At 43.4% G+C, this 18,033-nt stretch overlaps 1 protein-coding gene and 1 long non-coding RNA gene across 2 annotated transcripts in view; one reads left to right on the forward strand and one right to left on the reverse strand.

The window, feature by feature from the left end:
* Positions 1-18,033, reverse strand: part of PDGFRL (platelet derived growth factor receptor like) — a 420,236-nt gene that overhangs the window by 239,690 nt on the left and 162,513 nt on the right. The window lies entirely within an intron of this gene.
* Positions 12,296-12,907, forward strand: LOC134987133 (uncharacterized). Its single transcript, XR_010192891.1, has 4 exons — positions 12,296-12,320; positions 12,402-12,464; positions 12,558-12,617; positions 12,832-12,907. It is a non-coding gene; the product is annotated as an uncharacterized LOC134987133 (long non-coding RNA).

Raw genomic sequence — 18,033 nt, forward strand, 5'->3', positions numbered from 1 at the left:
ATGTATAAGGGGCACTACTATTGTGGGCATTATGTAAGGGGCACTACTACTGTGGGCATTATGTATATAAGCGGCACTACTACTATGGGCATTTTGTGTATAAGTAGCACTACTGTGGTAATTATGTGTAAGGAGAGCTACAACTGTGGGCATTATGTGGGGGGCACTACTATTGTGGGCATTGTATATAAGGGGCACTACTGTGTGGCATAACGTGTATATTGTAAAGGGGTAAAAGGGTACCATTGTGTAGTGCAACGTGAATAAAGGGCACTACTGAGTGATGTAGCACATAGGGGCATTACTATGTGGGGTAAAATGAATCAGGGGCACTGCACGCGGTGTAATGTGAATAAGATTGTGCTACTGTGTAGTGTAATTTCAATTGGGGCTACTATTGTGTGACCACGCTGCTTCTTTGTGAGTTTAATGTCCCTTTATAAAGTATGGGAAGAAGGGCACTAATTTATAGTTTGCAGGGGGTGGCAGAACCACTGGCACTGGCCCTGTCTCTGCTTAAATTGAGGAAAGAGGTGGCGGGGGTAAATGAATTCCACCACCTCTCCAGGACCATTTTAAGCCCTGCTTGGATGGAGATAAAGTGGATGGAGATAAAGTCCCAGACAATTGGCTCCTAACTATAATTTTACAAACACAGCCTGTGACATGGCAGTTAGGAGCCAATTGGCTGCTACTTTATCTCCATCCAAAGCTTAGCAAATAGACCCTTGAGTTATTTATGTAAGTGGAAGTGAGTTACTTTATCTGGAGACAGAGGGGTAAATTTACTAAGATTCGTATTTTCCCGTTTGAAGTCAAAGTTCAATCACGAATGACATCGCAAGTGTAAATTTGCAACTTTTTGAATTTATTACGGCTAATTTACTAAGTTGTCGTATTCTGCATTTTCCGTTTTACCGATGTCGATGTCATTCGTTTTTTTGGCAGTGTTTTACGTGAGTGACTTGTAAAACACTGCCGACTTTAATACAATGAATCTCCATTGTAACCAATGGTGGGAACTTTGTGGTCAGCGGTGAGGTTACTTTCGGTCAACCGCTGACCACAAAGTTCTCACCATTGGTTACAATGGAGCGCATAGGCGCTACATTGTAACACTGCCGTGTGCCGCCTGTCAGACAGTACAGGAGCACACAGCCGATCAGGAGGGTGCCACAACGTGGCGCTCCCTGATTGGCTGAAGAAACCCTCTTAGACATAAGTCAGAGGGGGTTTCTGGCATTCGGGGAAAGGGGTCCCATGTGAAAACATGGGGCCCCTTTCAGTTCGAGGTCGGGTGTCCGTTTTTTTTATTTTGACAAGTACGTGGATTACAAATGGATTACAAGCAGAAGAGCCTTCTACCCTGGATTTTGTGAGTATAATTTTTTCAACAGGTACACCATGGATTCTACATGGAGAAGAGGACCGACCCTCGTGTGAACATAAGGTAAGTATGTGTATATGGTGGTGTGGATGTATGTATTAAAGTTATACTTTCAAGGTGTGGGTCTTATGTCTTTATTGGGGTATTTTTTTAGTAGTAGTACTACAGGTACCAGCGGGCCCGGTTTTCCGCCGCATGCTGGTACTTGTGGTTCTCCAAGTACCAGCTTGCGGGGGAGGCTTGCTGGGACTTGTAGTACTGTTACTAAAAACAATATTCAACACTTTCAACAAAGGCTATCAGCCCCCATCCGCAGCCCTTGGATGGGGGGGACAGCCTCGGCTTCACCCCTGGCCCTTGGGTGGCTGGAGGGGGGGACCCCTTGATTTAAGGGGTTCCCACTCCTCCAGGGTACCCCGGCCAGGGGTGACTAGTTGGGTATTTAATGCCACGGCCGCAGGGCGCTGTATAAAAGTGACCCCCGGCTGTGGCATTATCTGTCCAGCTAGTGGAGCCCGGTGCTGGTTTCAAAAATACGGGGGACCCCTTCGCTTTTTGTCCCCCGTATTTTTGGAACCAGGACCAGGCGCAGAGCCCGGTGCTGGTTGCTTAAATATGGGGGAACCCCTGTCAATTTTTTCCCCATATTTTTGCAACCAGGACCGGCTCAAAGAGCCCGAGGCTGGTTTGACTTAGGAGGGGGGACCCCACGCATTTTTAAAAAAAAAATTCAAACATTTCCCACCCCTTCCCACTGAAAAACATGCACGGAGCTCATGGATCCGTGCATGCCTATCCAATCACGGTAAAAAAAAGCAGGTCTGGTTTTTTTTAGCACTTTTTCACGAATTGTGGCCCTTATTCCGAGTTGTTCGCTCGCAAGCTGCTTTTAGCAGCTTTACACACGCTAAGCCGCCGCCTACTGGGAGTGAATCTTAGCTTCTTAAAATTGCGAACGAAAGATTTGCAATATAGCGAAAAGACATCTCTGTGCAGTTTCTGAGTAGCTCGAGACTTACTCGGCATCTGCGATCAGTTCAGTGCTTGTCGTTCCTGGTTTGACGTCATAAACACACCCAGCGTTCGCCCAGACACTCCTCCGTTTCTCCAGCCACTCCCGCGTTTTTCCCAGAAACTGTAGCGTTTTTTCGCACACACCCATTAAACGGCCAGTTTCCGCCCAGAAACACCCACTTCCTGTCAATCACATTACGATCACCAGAACGAAGAAAAAACCGTGAGTAAAAAACCTAACTGCATAGCAAATTTACTTGGCGCAGTCGCACTGCGGTCATTGCGCATGCGCACTAAGCGTAAAATCGCTGCGATGCGAAAAAATTTACCCAGCGAAAAACCGGAATGACCCCCTGTATTTCAGCACGGCAGTGTTTGGCTATTGTCGGCAGTGTTTGTGATTTGCACTTTTTAGTAAATTCCCGATTTCTACCAAATTGCAGGCGTATTTGACCGATGGTGTATTGATTCGTGATTTTTTCCTAGGACTTCCAAAATATTACGAATGCCCTCATCACTGCCGTGATTTTTGCTTAGTAAATTACCGAGATGACACTTTGAAGAAAAAACGGCATCTCGGTCAAAATCGGGAGCTTAGTAAATATACCCCAGAGACTGAGATTAATTGCATAGGAATCTCTTATTACCAAGTAAGCTACATTTGTACCCAGAAACCCCACTGACAGACAAAATAAAAAAGATTTCATTAAAAAAGCAGGTGTCGAGGCCCGCTATTTAAGCCCCGCCCCTTCAAGATTTTGCTGTGCCCCCTCAACAATATGCACTTATGTGTATTGGCAGCTGTTTCCTCCTGCAGTGTGTGTGTGTGTGTGTGTGTGTGTGTGTGTGTGTGTGTGTGTGTGTGTGTGTGTGTGTGTGTGTGTGTACAGAACCAGTGATGTCCGGCACGCCATTGCTAAAGGTACCTTTCCGGAACGTCATGTCGGACTTCTGTATCATCTATTTAAAGTTGTCCTCTGGAATGGGTGGTCTTCAGTATGCCGGCTGACGGGATCCCGGCGCACAGTGTACCGGTGCCGGGATCCCGACAGCCGGCATACCGACACTTATTCTCCCTCGTGGGGGTCCACGACCCCCCTGGAGGGAAAATAAAATAGTGTGGCGCGCGTAGCGTGGCGAGCGCAGCGAGCCCGCAAGGTGCTCATTTGCACTCGCCACACTGTCGGTAAGCCGGCGGTCGGGCTCCCGGCGCCGGTATGCTGGTCGCCGGGAGCCCGACCGCCGGCATATCGTAGTGAACCCCTCTGGAACTGCATTAAAAATATTTGCACTGGTGCCCTCTTAGGTCAATCAAGCCCCATGTATCTACAATATTTTATCGGACCCGGCATATATTGTGTCACCTCAGCTTCCACCTCCATGCTTGGCTCCACCCCTTTCTGGAAACCCCCTTCTGCAAATCCTGCATTTGCCCCTGGGTATAATAGGCTTAAGTTTCCTTTTTGGAATGGCTTATTTGCATGCGCGACTGACAAAGCTTCTGGTAAAAAGGTTTTTTCTCTAAAGTAAAAAAAAGAAGAAAAAAAAGCTACATTCTAATGATAATAATCGAGGTACAATCTAGGAACATTGCTTGAATTCACAACTAGCAGTGCCCAATTATATGCACTTCAGCTACCCACGGTTGGGTTTAGTGATACTCCATAACCTTTGTTCACAACGTCAATTAACAAAAAGTATAAATTTCATAGTAAAACATTTTTCTTCTTTCTTGATTTGTTTAAAAGAGGGGATTGGAAGCAAATAACCATATGAAGAGACCCACGACAAATTAAATAATTCCCTTCACTGCCAGCAGAGGCATTTTATGGGGGGTTCCTGTAGCTCGCACCAGAGCCCACAGCACTTGAGCAGGTCTCCAGGTAAAAGGCGATGATTTCGCTCCTGTGCATGCACCGACGCCATTTTTCTCGATATGCTGCTGCAACTCAGTTAAAGCGTAGTCTATATAACGCTCATATGTTAGTATACCCTTTGGCACAATATAGAGAGGACGTCCATCTGATGCACACCATGTAAATCCAAGACGTTTGTGGTATCATAAGTGCTTTGTAAATGAGCCGTGGCAAATGTTAGTTGAATAGATATAATAATACAGATTCTATTAATATGCTCAGAGAAATTACTCACCAGCAATACCTCTAGTATTTCTTTCTCTTTTGCGTTTATCATTTCTAGAGTTTTATAACATTATGGATTCAGAATAGATTATTAGTCAGATGGGTATCTAGTTTTCATACCATGGGTATATTTAGATTCTGCATAAGATTTTATGACGGTCGTATTATATATATGACCTGTGTGTTATTGAATGGTTTTCCTCAGGAAAGCTAATGAGATGCCAAAGTGCATATTTGGCTGGCTGGCATTACTTCTGTTTTTGTCATGAACTCTGAAATTCTAGAATATGCCCACATGCCGTCTGCTACGAAGAATCTGAAACATTTCCTTTTCATAGGTGTTCTACCCACTCAGTACATCTTAATAGGGAATAGGATCAGCTAAGTGTTGTGTCATGGCAGCATTATAATTCACAGTGCCGGTGAAGTGCACCCAGAGCTTTTACACGGCACACACAGTACAGTTTTAACAGCACCCAACCTTATATACACCCAAAAAGTACAGTTCACACAGTACTGTAACACATGAAGATTAGTGGCATGCGGTCATGTGACCGCTGCTCGGATCCCGGCGGTCACAAAGCCAACGCCATGGTCCAGAGCAATCAAACGCCTATTCCCACTCCATGACACCCGTAGATGGGAATAGAACCTGTGGCGATCGCAGCGAGCCACCGAGCCCGCTGAGTGGCGAGTACAGCAAGCCCACAAGGAGCTTGCTGTGTCAGCATAACGAATCCCCGGATTTGTTATGCTGACCTCCGGGATCCCAACTCACTTTCCCTATATAATTTTATTATGTACTGAATATACAGCAGACACTATATTTACACCAATAAGCATCTTGAGTATAAAATGATACAGATTTAGTAAAAAAAAAAAACATGGTTAGGGTTTGCCCGGAGTCCGGAGACACCACCGACGGCTGGTGTCTGGAATTCACATATCTGTGTGCAGCTCCATCCATCACAAGCCTTATATCATCTAATGTTGACAATCAATTATTAGGTGGAGAATGATTTAATCTATATATTATAAGTAGTTATTTGTATACACATTATTTCTTATTGTTTTTATAATTTTTGAATGTTTTGTGGGATGGCAGATTAAAAAATAAAGTACATACTACAGCAAGGTATTGTAGCAGTAACTGGTAAGTAAAGCTTTTGGGGGTAATTCTGAGTTGATCGCAGCAGGAATTTTGTTAGCAATTGGGCAAAACCATGTGCACTGCAGGGGAGGCAGATATAACATGTGCAGAGAGAGTTAGATTTGGGTGGGTTATTTTGTTTCTGTGCAGGGTAAATACTGGCTGCTTTATTTTTACACTGCAATTTAGATTGCAGATTGAACACACCCCACCCAAATCTAACACTCTCTGCACATGTTATATCTGCCTCCCCTGCAGTGCACATGGGGGTAATTCCAAGTTGATCGCAACAGGAAATTTTTTAGCAGTTGGGCAAAACCATGTGCACTGCAGGGGAGGCAGATATAACATGTGCAGAGAGAGATAGATTTGGGTGTGGTGTGTTCAATCTGCAATCTAAATTGCAGTGTAAAAATAAAGCAGCCAGTATTTACCCTGCACAGAAACAAAATAACCCACCCAAATCTAACTCTCTCTGCACATGTTATATCCCCCCCCCCCCCCCTGCAGTGCACATGGTTTTGCCCAACTGCAAAAAAAATTCCTGCTGCGATCAACTTGGAGTTACCCCCATGGTTTTGCCCAATTGCTAACAAATTTGCTGCTGCGATCAACTCTGAATTAGGCTCTTTGTCCTGATAACCTAATAAACATTGTGGTCCATTAATAAAGGCTGATAGATCATTGTAACTATGTATGAGTTAATCTCCCACTCTGTGTGTTACATAAACGGTCATAAAGAGATGAGGGGACTCTGGGCTCTGAGGCCAATATAAAGGCATGAAGGGGATCTGAGGCATGCAAAGTGTGGTTTTGGTCACTCACGCCCCCTGTACAGGAATCAGAATCTGAAAATGAAAAGGTAGTAATGGTAACCCTAAACACGGATGGTATAAAGAGAGGAGGGGACGGTAGGGGTGTGCAGGCCCGACGCTACCTGCTCAGCAAGGTACAGTATGCAAAGCAGCAAGGCGCTGGCCTAGAGAGATGCTCTCACCCCTCTGCTACCTTGTTGAGGTGCACTCTTACTGCTGGCTGCTGCAGCCTGCACCTGTCACAATGTATGACAGGCAGCAGTGCCAGTAGCTTGAAAAGCAGGTCCGCCTCTCTGCCTCCTTACTGATGTGCCGCCCGCCCACTCGTCACGAGTGCTGCCGACAGCCTCAACAACGTTACATCAGGTTCAGTAACCAACGTGGGCAAAAAACAAAATGTTCACATTTTGTTTTGTTGCCCACGTTGGTTACTCAACCTGATGTAAAGGCTGGAAAGCCTTGAAATGTTTTTGCCATGATGTAACCCCCATTTTCTATAAGATATTATTTTAATACAAGTTTTTGTTACAAAAGGAGTGCCGCCCCAACTTTTTCCAATGCAGAACCTTGCCATAGGTTCAGGAAATTGAGTGTTTTTATATATATATATATATATATATATATATATGGAAACGGGGCCTGGACTGCACAGCCTAGCCTATTATAATGGGATGTGCTACCTTACTGGGACTAAGTACTGTAATACTACAACATAGGAACAAAGGGTGCAGGTGCACCATACACCATTAAAATTACTATAACCATAATATAATATTTGAGGTTCTTGGCATATATTGGCCAGTATATGAGCCTGCCTACCTGCTTCACGGTGACCTCATCGGACAGGTCCCTAACACTATAGGAGTTCACCTCCGGGACGCAGACCACCCCAGCCAAACCAGATCAGTGTTAAGCAAATGAAAGAGGCTGCTGAATGTAAAAGAAAAGAAGAGGACAGCAGTAAAGTGTTAGAATGTGAAGTTTAGCTGAGCAGTGTTAGAAGTGTAAAAAATATATGTGAAAAAAGCTACATAAATATAAAACAAACACAATGTGATATAAGTGTTAAAAGTAAATGTAAGGTGGTGATGCCCCAAGGTGGCCCAGCCAGAGCAATATAGGGAGCTCCACGCCCAGTGGCGGAACAAGCAAGCGGTGGGCCCAGGTGCGACAAAATGCTTTGGGCCCCCCCCCCATCCAAGTCCACCCCAGGGGCAGTGCGCGCCGTAGGCGCGCGCAAAAATACATAGTGGTGTGGCTTCGTGGGGAAGGGGTGTGGCCACAAAATAATACCAACACAGTAGTCTCCATTATTCAAATGACGCCGCACAGTAGCACCACTACACCAGGTAGAGACCCTTTTACACCTTACAGCGAACAGATTCCTCTTTTTACACATTACAGCAGACAGCGTGCCCTTTTTACACATAACGGCAGACTGCGTGCCCTTGTTACACATTACGGCAGACAGCGTGCCCTTTTTACACATTACAGCAGACAGCGTGCCCTTGTTACACATAGCGGCAGACAGCGTGCCCTTTTTACACATTACGGCAGACAGCGTGCCCTTGTTACACATTACGGCAGACCGCGTGCCCTTGTTACACATTACGGCAGACAGCGTGCCCTTGTTACACATTACGGCAGACAGCGTCCCCATTTTTACACATTACGGCAGGCAGATTCCCCATTTTTACACATAGCAGCAGGCAGATTCCCCATTTTTACACATAGCGTCAGACAGTCCCCCTGTTTTACACATAGCGTCAGGCAGTCCCCCTTTTTTACACATTACGGCAGGCAGATTCCCCTTTTTACACATTGCGTCGGGCAGATTACCCCTTTTTACACATAGCGGCAGGCAGTCCCCCATTTTTACACATTGCGGCAGGCTGATTCCCCCTTTTTACACATTGCGGCAGGCAGTCCCCCCTTTTTACACATTGCGGCAGGCAGTCCCCCCTTTTTACACATTGCGGCAGGCAATCCCCCCTTTTTACACATTGCTGCAGGCAGTCCCCCCTTTTTACACATTGCTGCAGGCAGTCCCCCCTTTTTACACATTGCGGCAGGTATGCCCCCCTTTTTACACATTGCGGCATGTAGTCCCCCCTTTTTACACAGTGCAGCAGGTAGTCCCCCATTTTTACACAGTGCGGCAGGTAGTCCCCCATTTTTACACATTGCGGCAGGCAGGCACAAGAAAGAAGGAAAGAAAGAAGGAAAGAAGAAGAAAGAAAGAAAGAAAGAAAGAAAGAAAGAAAGAAAGAAAGAAAGAAAGAAAGAAAGAAAGAAAGAAAGAAGAATTATACTTACCCTCTCCGCTGGCTCAGGCTCCTCGGTGCAGCGTCAGAGACGATTCCCGGGCTGGAGAGAAGGAGGAGGAGGGAGGCTGAGAAGGGAGCCGCAGCAGCGCTGTGTTACTGGTGGAGGCGCTGCTGCTGCTGCCCCTCTGCTTCCCTATAGGCTGTTCTCGGAAGACAGCCTATAGGGAAGCAGAGGGGCAGCAGCAGCAGCGCCTCCACCAGTAACAAAGCGCTGCTGCGGCTCCCTTCTCAGCCTCCCTCCTCCTCCTTCCCCCGTCTGTAGTACCGCTGCTCCTCTCCTCTCCTCTCCTCTCTTCGCCGGGCGGCTGTGCGCTGCGGGCAGCGGTTGCCCGCAGCGCACAGCGGCATGTAATGAGTCAGTTTGACTCATTACATGCTTGGGCCCCTGGACAGAGGCGGGCCCCAGTGCAGTGCACTGCCTGCACTGCCGGTAGTTCCGCCTCTGTCCACGCCCCAAAAGCTCACCCCCAAACTGACTTTGTATATAATTCAAAGGATCATACCTATGTCTTTTGTGCAGTCAGAATGTGCTGGTTCCCTGTTTAAAAGCCTGAGAGGCAGTGGGTGGGGTGCTAATCCAGAGATGAGGGCTGTCCCAATCCCTCAGGTGTGTATACACACACATAATATAGACTATATGGAAACGGGGCCTGTACTGCACACCCGATGAGATCACCGTGAAGCAGGTGGGCAGGCTCATATACTGGCCAATGTATGCCAAGAACCTCAAATATTATATTATGGTTATAATAATTTTAATGGTGTATGGTGCACCTGCACCCTTTGTTCCTATGTTGTAGTATTACAGTACTTAGTCCCAGCAAGGTAGCACATCCCATTATAATAAGATAGGGTGTGCAGTCCAGGCCCCGTTTCCATATAGTCTATATTATGTGTGTGTATACACACCTGAGGGATTGGGACAGCCCTCATCTCTGGATTAGCACCCCACCCACTGCCTCTCAGGCTTTTAAACAGGGAACCAGCACATTCTGACTGCACAAAAGACATAGGTATGATCCTTTTAATTATATACAAAGTCAGTTTGGGGGTGAGCTTTTGGGGCGTGGAGCTCCCTATATTGCTCTGGCTGGGCCACCTTGGGGCATCACCACCTTACATTTACTTTTAACACTTATATCACATTGTGTTTGTTTTATATTTATGTAGCTTTTTTCACATATATTTTTTACACTTCTAACACTGCTCAGCTAAACTTCACATTCTAACACTTTACTGCTGTCCTCTTCTTTTACATTCAGCAGCCTCTTTCATTTGCTTAACACTGATCTTTCACTCCTATCCTTTTTCTGTGTGATGCCCTGGGGTGGTTTGGCTGGGGTGGTCTGGGGGTGCTCTGCGTCCCGGAGGTGAACCCCTATAGTGTTAGGGACCTGTCCGATGAGGTCACCGTGAAGCAGGTGGGCAGGCTCATATACTGGCCAATATATGCCAAGAACCTCAAATATTATATGATGGTCATAATAATTTTAATGGTGTATGGTGCACCTGCACCCTTTGTTCCTATATATATATATATATATATATATATATATATAGTTGTGCTCATAAGTTTACATACCCTAGCAGAATTTATGATTTTCTGGCCATTTGTCAGAGAATATGAATAATAGCTCACAAACTTTTCTTTTACTCATGGTTAGTGGTTGGGTGATGCCATTTATTGTCAAACAACTGTGTTTACTCTTTTTAATTCATAATGACAACAAAAACTACCCAAATGGCCAGAAAATCACAAATTCTGCTAGGGTATGTAAACTTATGAGCACAATTGTATGTATGTATGTATGTATGTATGTATGTATGTATGTATGTATGTATGTATGTATGTATGTATGTATGTATATATATATATATATATATATCCTTGGAAAGTCCTGCACTCTCATCAATACACAGTAACGACGGCGGGTGCTCCTAATGACCAAATAGGCCACCAATATACCGCAACTACCACCTAGGTGGAAGGTGCACTCACGCCCAGAAATCAGTCTCTGAGATCACTTGTAGGTTCAATTTATTTTAATCAGGTTCACTGTTGATGCCGTTTTTCATCGACGTTTCGGTCCATATAAGGACCTTTATCAAGACTGGCACTTAAAACACCTAAACAATCGGAAACAATTAAAATCAATATGTATAAAAAACCAGATTATCAACACCAACACCACCAGTGCCTCCCAGGCCCTAAAGACTGTCACCAAGCAGCATAAACATGCTTTAATGGAAAAAACTCAATCCATGTGTGATTTAGAGATGCCTCCACCCTCAGATTTCACCTCACACGGAGTAGATACTTCATCTCAACAAATAATTACCTGGACAACACACTAGGTCATACTGAATTACTGATGTGATAGATTGCTTCTTTAACACATTGAAGATGCTATAATAATAAAAAATTATGGCCTATTAGATACACTTCCAAGTCACTGAATAGTGTAAGACCAACACCTGGGGCCACCCAATAAGAATCATACCTGATAGTTTATTAAAACAACAAATGGCAGCTGAGGGCTCAATGCATATTTCCAACACTAGATCTGCAATTGAAAGGAAAAGAAAAAAATGACCACCAACCGTAATCCTATGTCAGAAGGTAGCTGCAAGAGAACCATACTCACTGTTCAAGTGTCCAGAGCCAAATGAAAGCTGCATATTGTTCAGCCTCAGCTGACAGCTATTTAAGGGTCAGCCACAGGAAGTGCCACTTAAAGTGATTAACAATTACTAAACCACGCTGCAGAAAAACTACTGCTCAAAAATCGAAACCAGACCCGCTGGTCAAGTACTATATAGCCTAGAGATCAGGCTGTATATGTATCGCTACGATAAGCAAGTTAGATATAAGAGAAAGTTTATAGTTACTGGGGCACACGCCGGAGACGCGACTTCCGCGTTCCACCGGCAGGAAGTCCCTGCGTTCCACTAGGCGGAAGTGCCGCTACTCGGCTCGCAGACGAACCGAATCGTGGTTATATAAATGTATGTAACTAGATGATATGTACTAACAATAGGCAACATTCACCAGGGTCGAGAACTCAGCTATAAAGCCCATACGTAACCTTTAAAGAACGTGTGGATCATGACTAAGATCCGCTTTACCGGAAGTGACATCATTACCTATACTGGGCTTACCAGTGGAGTGTGAAGGCTGTCAATCACCAAAAAACGTCATGTGCACAATTCTGACAACAGTTAGATAGACTTGTAACCATTTTATGTATAAAAACTTTCTCTTATATCTAACTTGCTTATCGTAGCGATACATATACAGCCTGATCTCTAGGCTATATAGTACTTGTCCAGCGGGTCTGGTTTCGATTTTTGAGCAGTAGTTTTTCTGCAGCGTGGTTTAGTAATTGTTAATCACTTTAAGTGGCACTTCCTGTGGCTGACCCTTAAATAGCTGTCAGCTGAGGCTGAACAATATGCAGCTTTCATTTGGCTCTGGACACTTGAACAGTGAGTATGGTTCTCTTGCAGCTACCTTCTGACATAGGATTACGGTTGGTGGTCATTTTTTTCTTTTCCTTTCAATTGCAGATCTAGTGTTGGAAATATGCATTGAGCCCTCAGCTGCCATTCGTTGTTTTAATAAACTATCAGGTATGATTCTTATTGGGTGGCCCCAGGTGTTGGTCTTACACTATTCAGTGACTTGGAAGTTTATCTAATAGGCCATAATTTTTATTATTATAGCATCTTCAATGTGTTGAAGAAGCAATCTATCACATCAGTATGACCTAGTGTGTTGTCCAGGTAATTATTTGTTGAGATGAAGTATCTACTCCGTGTGAGGTGAAATCTGAGGGTGGAGGCGTCTCTAAATCACACATGGATTGAGTTTTTTCCATTAAAGCATGTTTATGCTGCTTGGTGACAGTCTTTAGGGCCTGGGAGGCACTGGTGGTGTTGGTGTTGATAATCTGGTTTTTTTTATACATATTGATTTTAATTGTTTCCGATTGTTTAGGTGTTTTAAGTGCCAGTCTTGATAAAGGTCCTTATATGGACCGAAACGTCGATGAAAAACGGCATCAACAGTGAACCTGATTAAAATAAATTGAACCTACAAGTGATCTCAGAGACTGATTTCTGGGCGTGAGTGCACCTTCCACCCAGGTGGTAGTTGCGGTATATATATATATATATATATATATAGTATATGTAAGCAATGTCCGGCACTCCAATATATACTTAATACACGCCCGGTGCCCTCACGGCCATGTGTGGATGAAATAGAAAATAGTAACATGCGGCACTCACAGCTTAGTAGAAACTGGTGAATAAACGGCCAGACTCCGTGAAGATCAACGTTTCAATTTATAAAATTTTCGTCAGGATACAAACAAATACAAATGAACTCACCTTATATCCCCACCAGCGTGAACATTTCTCCCGCCCGCCGGAGCGCCAGCGCAGGACGCTGAGGCAGGGCGCTGTCAGATGACGTCGCGGCTAACAGCCGTTACGTGCACACCAAACCCATCACCATGGTGACAATCTAAACAAGGCACAATGCTGCAGTCAATGGCGGTACTTAGAAATAAGACCTCCGTATAGTAATAAAATACAATCGCTTAAAAGCTCATTCCAATACTTGACAAAAGTTAACATTTCAGATATAACCACCATGTTCAAAGTGACAGATTGAGGGGATCTGCTAAGAGAAACCCATAGATATTAGTAACACTGAGTCACGAAAAAAGGAGAAAAAACATTGTAGTCACAAAATGAATCGGGGCAAATGTAACAATCATATAGTACAAAAAATATATATAAAAATAAAAAGAATGAAAAAAATGAAAAAAATTTATGAAAATTTTTTATAATCAATATATGAAACAATTATATCAAATAGAAATAAAGAAACAATATAATGAAAACCAGCAATGCTTGACACCAAAAAGCAGGACAAGGGAAGAGTTTCGTTAAGGCCCCGTGGGGCCAAGACATCCAATTTGGATATCCATCTGGCCTCACATCTCAGCAGAGCAGCCCCTCTGTCGCCTCCTCGTAATGATAAAGGAATATGATCTATCATGCGGTACTTGATGCTGGCCACACTATGTTTAAATTCAGCAAAGTGTCTGGCCACTGGTTGTTCACTTATACCAGTGGACAGTGCCTGTCTAATAGCTGATCTGTGTGCCGTCATCCTCTCTTTGAACTTCCTGATAGTTTTACCTATATAGGAAAGTCCGCATGGGCATATGATCTGGTATACGACATAGGTGCTCTCACATGTTAAGCGATGCTGAATTTTAAGCTTTGTACCTAAATGAGGGTGACAAAAAGTGTCACCACTAATCAGATACTTACAAGTAGTACAGGGACACTTGTAGCATCCCAATTTGCCTAAAGTTAAAAAGTTCTTTGGGGGTGGCTTCCCTTTACCTGTAATGTCAGTTTTGACCAAAATATCCCGCAAATTGCTGGATCTGGAGAAACATGGCATCAAATCTACTCCGCCCAACTTCAATTGATCATCTGACTTAATAAGATGCCAATGTTTTTTGGCAATTTTACATACAGTCTCAGAACGTGAATGGTACTGATTCACCCAAGGAAATTTGGAATCCTGTGTTGTCCTAATCTTTTTGACTAATAGGTCTTTTCTATCCATAGCCAATACTTTTTCTTTATCATGAAGGAGTTTACGTAATTGGTAACCCCTGGCTGCAAATTTGGATATAAGGTCATCAATTTGAGCTGATGCTATAGATGCATTATCATTGATCCTTCTGATTCTGATCATCTGTGAATATGGTAAGCCATATTTCAGGCTTCTGGGGTGACAACTATTCCAATGCAGGAATGTATTGCGGTCAGTTGGTTTAGTAAAGACCGTAGTTGAAATCCTACCTTCAAGGAGAGAAATTCTAACATCTAGGAAATCTATCACCTGTCTATCCATCTTAAAGGTAAATTTAACTGGACTGGCAGAGTTGTTATGAGTTTCCATGATCAATTTAAATTTTTCTTCCGTGCCCCTCCAAATCAACAAAAGATCATCTATGAATCTTGTATAAAATACAATATCCATAGCTATTTCTGGATCTCTGAAAAATAAATCATTCTCGACTGCAAACATGAAGATGTTAGCGTATGTCGGAGCAACTGCAGAACCCATCGCACACCCTTTGGTCTGTAAATAAAAGTCACCATCAAAAAGAAAAAAGTTTTTGGTGAGGATGAGTTCCAACAGTTGCCCCGCAATTTCAACATGTGCAGCATTTAAAGAGCTAAATTCCAGCAAGAATTTCTGTACCGCTTTTAAACCCTCTGCATGAGGAATGACAGTATATAAACTGCACACATCTGCAGTAATAAGCCAAACATCATTAGGAACAATATCCAAATCAATCAATTTATTGAGGAGTGCTGTGGTGTCCAACAAATAATTAGGTTGTGTCTGCACCAAAGGTTGCAGAATGGTATCAAGAAAAGTAGATGTGGGCTGAAATAAAGAGCCCCGTGCCGCAATAATGGGCCTCCCCGGTGGAGGGTCGAGGCCCTTATGGATCTTGGGCAAACTGTAAAGTAACGGTACAATGGGAAACTCTGGAATAAGGACCTCAAAGCACTCCTCAGAGATGAGGGACGAATCTAGTGCAATCAACAACGTTTCTCTTAGGCATTTAGAAAAACCAATGGTAGGGTCTCCCCGGAGTTTTAAATAAACACCAGGTTCCACTAACTGACGTTGTAATTCAGATCTATAATCTTGAAGATCCTGAAGCACTACCGCACCCCCCTTATCTGCAGGACGAATAACAAGATTGTCATTGCCTGATAAAGACTTCAAGGCTTTGAGTTCTTGTGGATTCAAATTGGATCTCATGGGAGCTGGATCTTTCATGGTATTCACCACCTGCTGATCAATAACACGCATGAAAGTTTTGATGCTTGGATTATTAGTCAAGGGGTCAAAAGAAGATGGTTTTTTGAATTGAAATAGGCTAGACGGAAAAGAACTTGTATCACTCCGGGTAGAATCAGGTTGTTTCTGTGAAAAAAACTCTTTTAATTTGAGCTTACGTTGAAGTTGGTGCTTCTCAATGTTCCATCTCAGAGGATCAAAATCTTTAGACGGCACAAATGAAAAACCCTTTGAGAGGACACTTTTTTCACTGTCTGTGAGTTCTACACTAGACAAATTGAAAATTATTTGCTCTTGCTGGCTGCGGGTGGCTTTTTTCCACGTTTGGCTGCGTCTGTATTGTCCGCCTCGTCGAGTAGGGCGTCTTTGCGGGCACCGGTGCGTGTTGTCACTCCTAAAGGGATGTTAGGACCTCTGCGACGATTGCGATTACGATTCCGGCGGGGTTCAGAGTCGCTGGCCGTGCTGGTGTTTTCAGCGGAAGTTTCGGTATCAAGTGCTGTTCTCGGGTAACGTTGTCTACGAAAGAAGGGGCGTTTGGTCTCACCTTCTTTATTACCTGACAACCACCTATACACCTGATGATTGTCGTAATCTTTCTCGACTTTCAGAAATTTCTCACGCTTATATTTAATCAGGTCACGTTTATAGGTGGCAATTTGGCTGGCCAATTTCTCCAACCACTCGTTATCTTTATCAGCCTCCAATAACGGTATATGTGTTACTTCTAGCACTGAGATTTTTGCTTTAACCGATTCTACTTCCCTATTAGAATGCTCAATCACCAATAACATTAAGTCAGCTGAACATTTGTTCAGAATAGATACCCATTTACGACAAAAAGCAGGGTCCCATCTTCCTATCGTAGGGCAATTACGTACTCTGAACCCCCTGGGTATTTTCTTTGAACGAAAATAATCGCTGAGTGTAATCGCATGATAAGTAAAGTCAATTTCCTTTTTCTTTAAGCGTAGTAAATCACGAAAAATCACTTCTGTGGAAAGTGCCTCAATTTGATCAAAGAGTTGTTCTTTGTGTAAAATAGTGTCAGTCTCTGATTCAGAGTAACTAAAATGTTCTTGCAATGGGATTAATAAGGGGTTAAAGATTTCCTTTTCTCCCACATTGGACTCAGCCATATTATAGAGAAATGTTTCAAAGTTCAATATTGGCTGCCACAATGGTATAAAAAGTGGTTAATCTAATTTGCAAACTAGCAAGCTTAATAAAAAATAGCAGCTAGATTTATCTTAATTGCAAGCTAGCAAGCTTAATGAAAAAATCAGCAGCTAGAACCAAGTGAATAATACAATCACCCTGTGTAAAAAAAGTGTCCAACAAATCCTGAGAGACAGACGAGAATCAGAATTTCCAAGAAGAACTTAACCAATGGTTGCCGTGACCAAGATAACACCAGTTCCCTGGTACATCATGGATATGTAAGCAATGTCCGGCACTCCAATATATACTTAATACACGCCCGGTGCCCTCACGGCCATGTGTGGATGAAATAGAAAATAGTAACATGCGGCACTCACAGCTTAGTAGAAACTGGTGAATAAACGGCCAGACTCCGTGAAGATCAACGTTTCAATTTATAAAATTTTCGTCAGGATACAAACAAATACAAATGAACTCACCTTATATCCCCACCAGCGTGAACATTTCTCCCGCCCGCCGGAGCGCCAGCGCAGGACGCTGAGGCAGGGCGCTGTCAGATGACGTCGCGGCTAACAGCCGTTACGTGCACACCAAACCCATCACCATGGTGACAATCTAAACAAGGCACAATGCTGCAGTCAATGGCGGTACTTAGAAATAAGACCTCCGTATAGTAATAAAATACAATCGCTTAAAAGCTCATTCCAATACTTGACAAAAGTTAACATTTCAGATATAACCACCATGTTCAAAGTGACAGATTGAGGGGATCTGCTAAGAGAAACCCATAGATATTAGTAACACTGAGTCACGAAAAAAGGAGAAAAAACATTGTAGTCACAAAATGAATCGGGGCAAATGTAACAATCATATAGTACAAAAAATATATATAAAAATAAAAAGAATGAAAAAAATGAAAAAAATTTATGAAAATTTTTTATAATCAATATATGAAACAATTATATCAAATAGAAATAAAGAAACAATATAATGAAAACCAGCAATGCTTGACACCTAAAAGCAGGACAAGGGAAGAGTTTCGTTAAGGCCCCGTGGGGCCAAGACATCCAATTTGGATATCCATCTGGCCTCACATCTCAGCAGAGCAGCCCCTCTGTCGCCTCCTCGTAA

The sequence above is a fragment of the Pseudophryne corroboree genome, chromosome 1 (genome assembly GCF_028390025.1).
Source record: "Pseudophryne corroboree isolate aPseCor3 chromosome 1, aPseCor3.hap2, whole genome shotgun sequence".
Lineage (NCBI taxonomy): Eukaryota > Metazoa > Chordata > Amphibia > Anura > Myobatrachidae > Pseudophryne > Pseudophryne corroboree.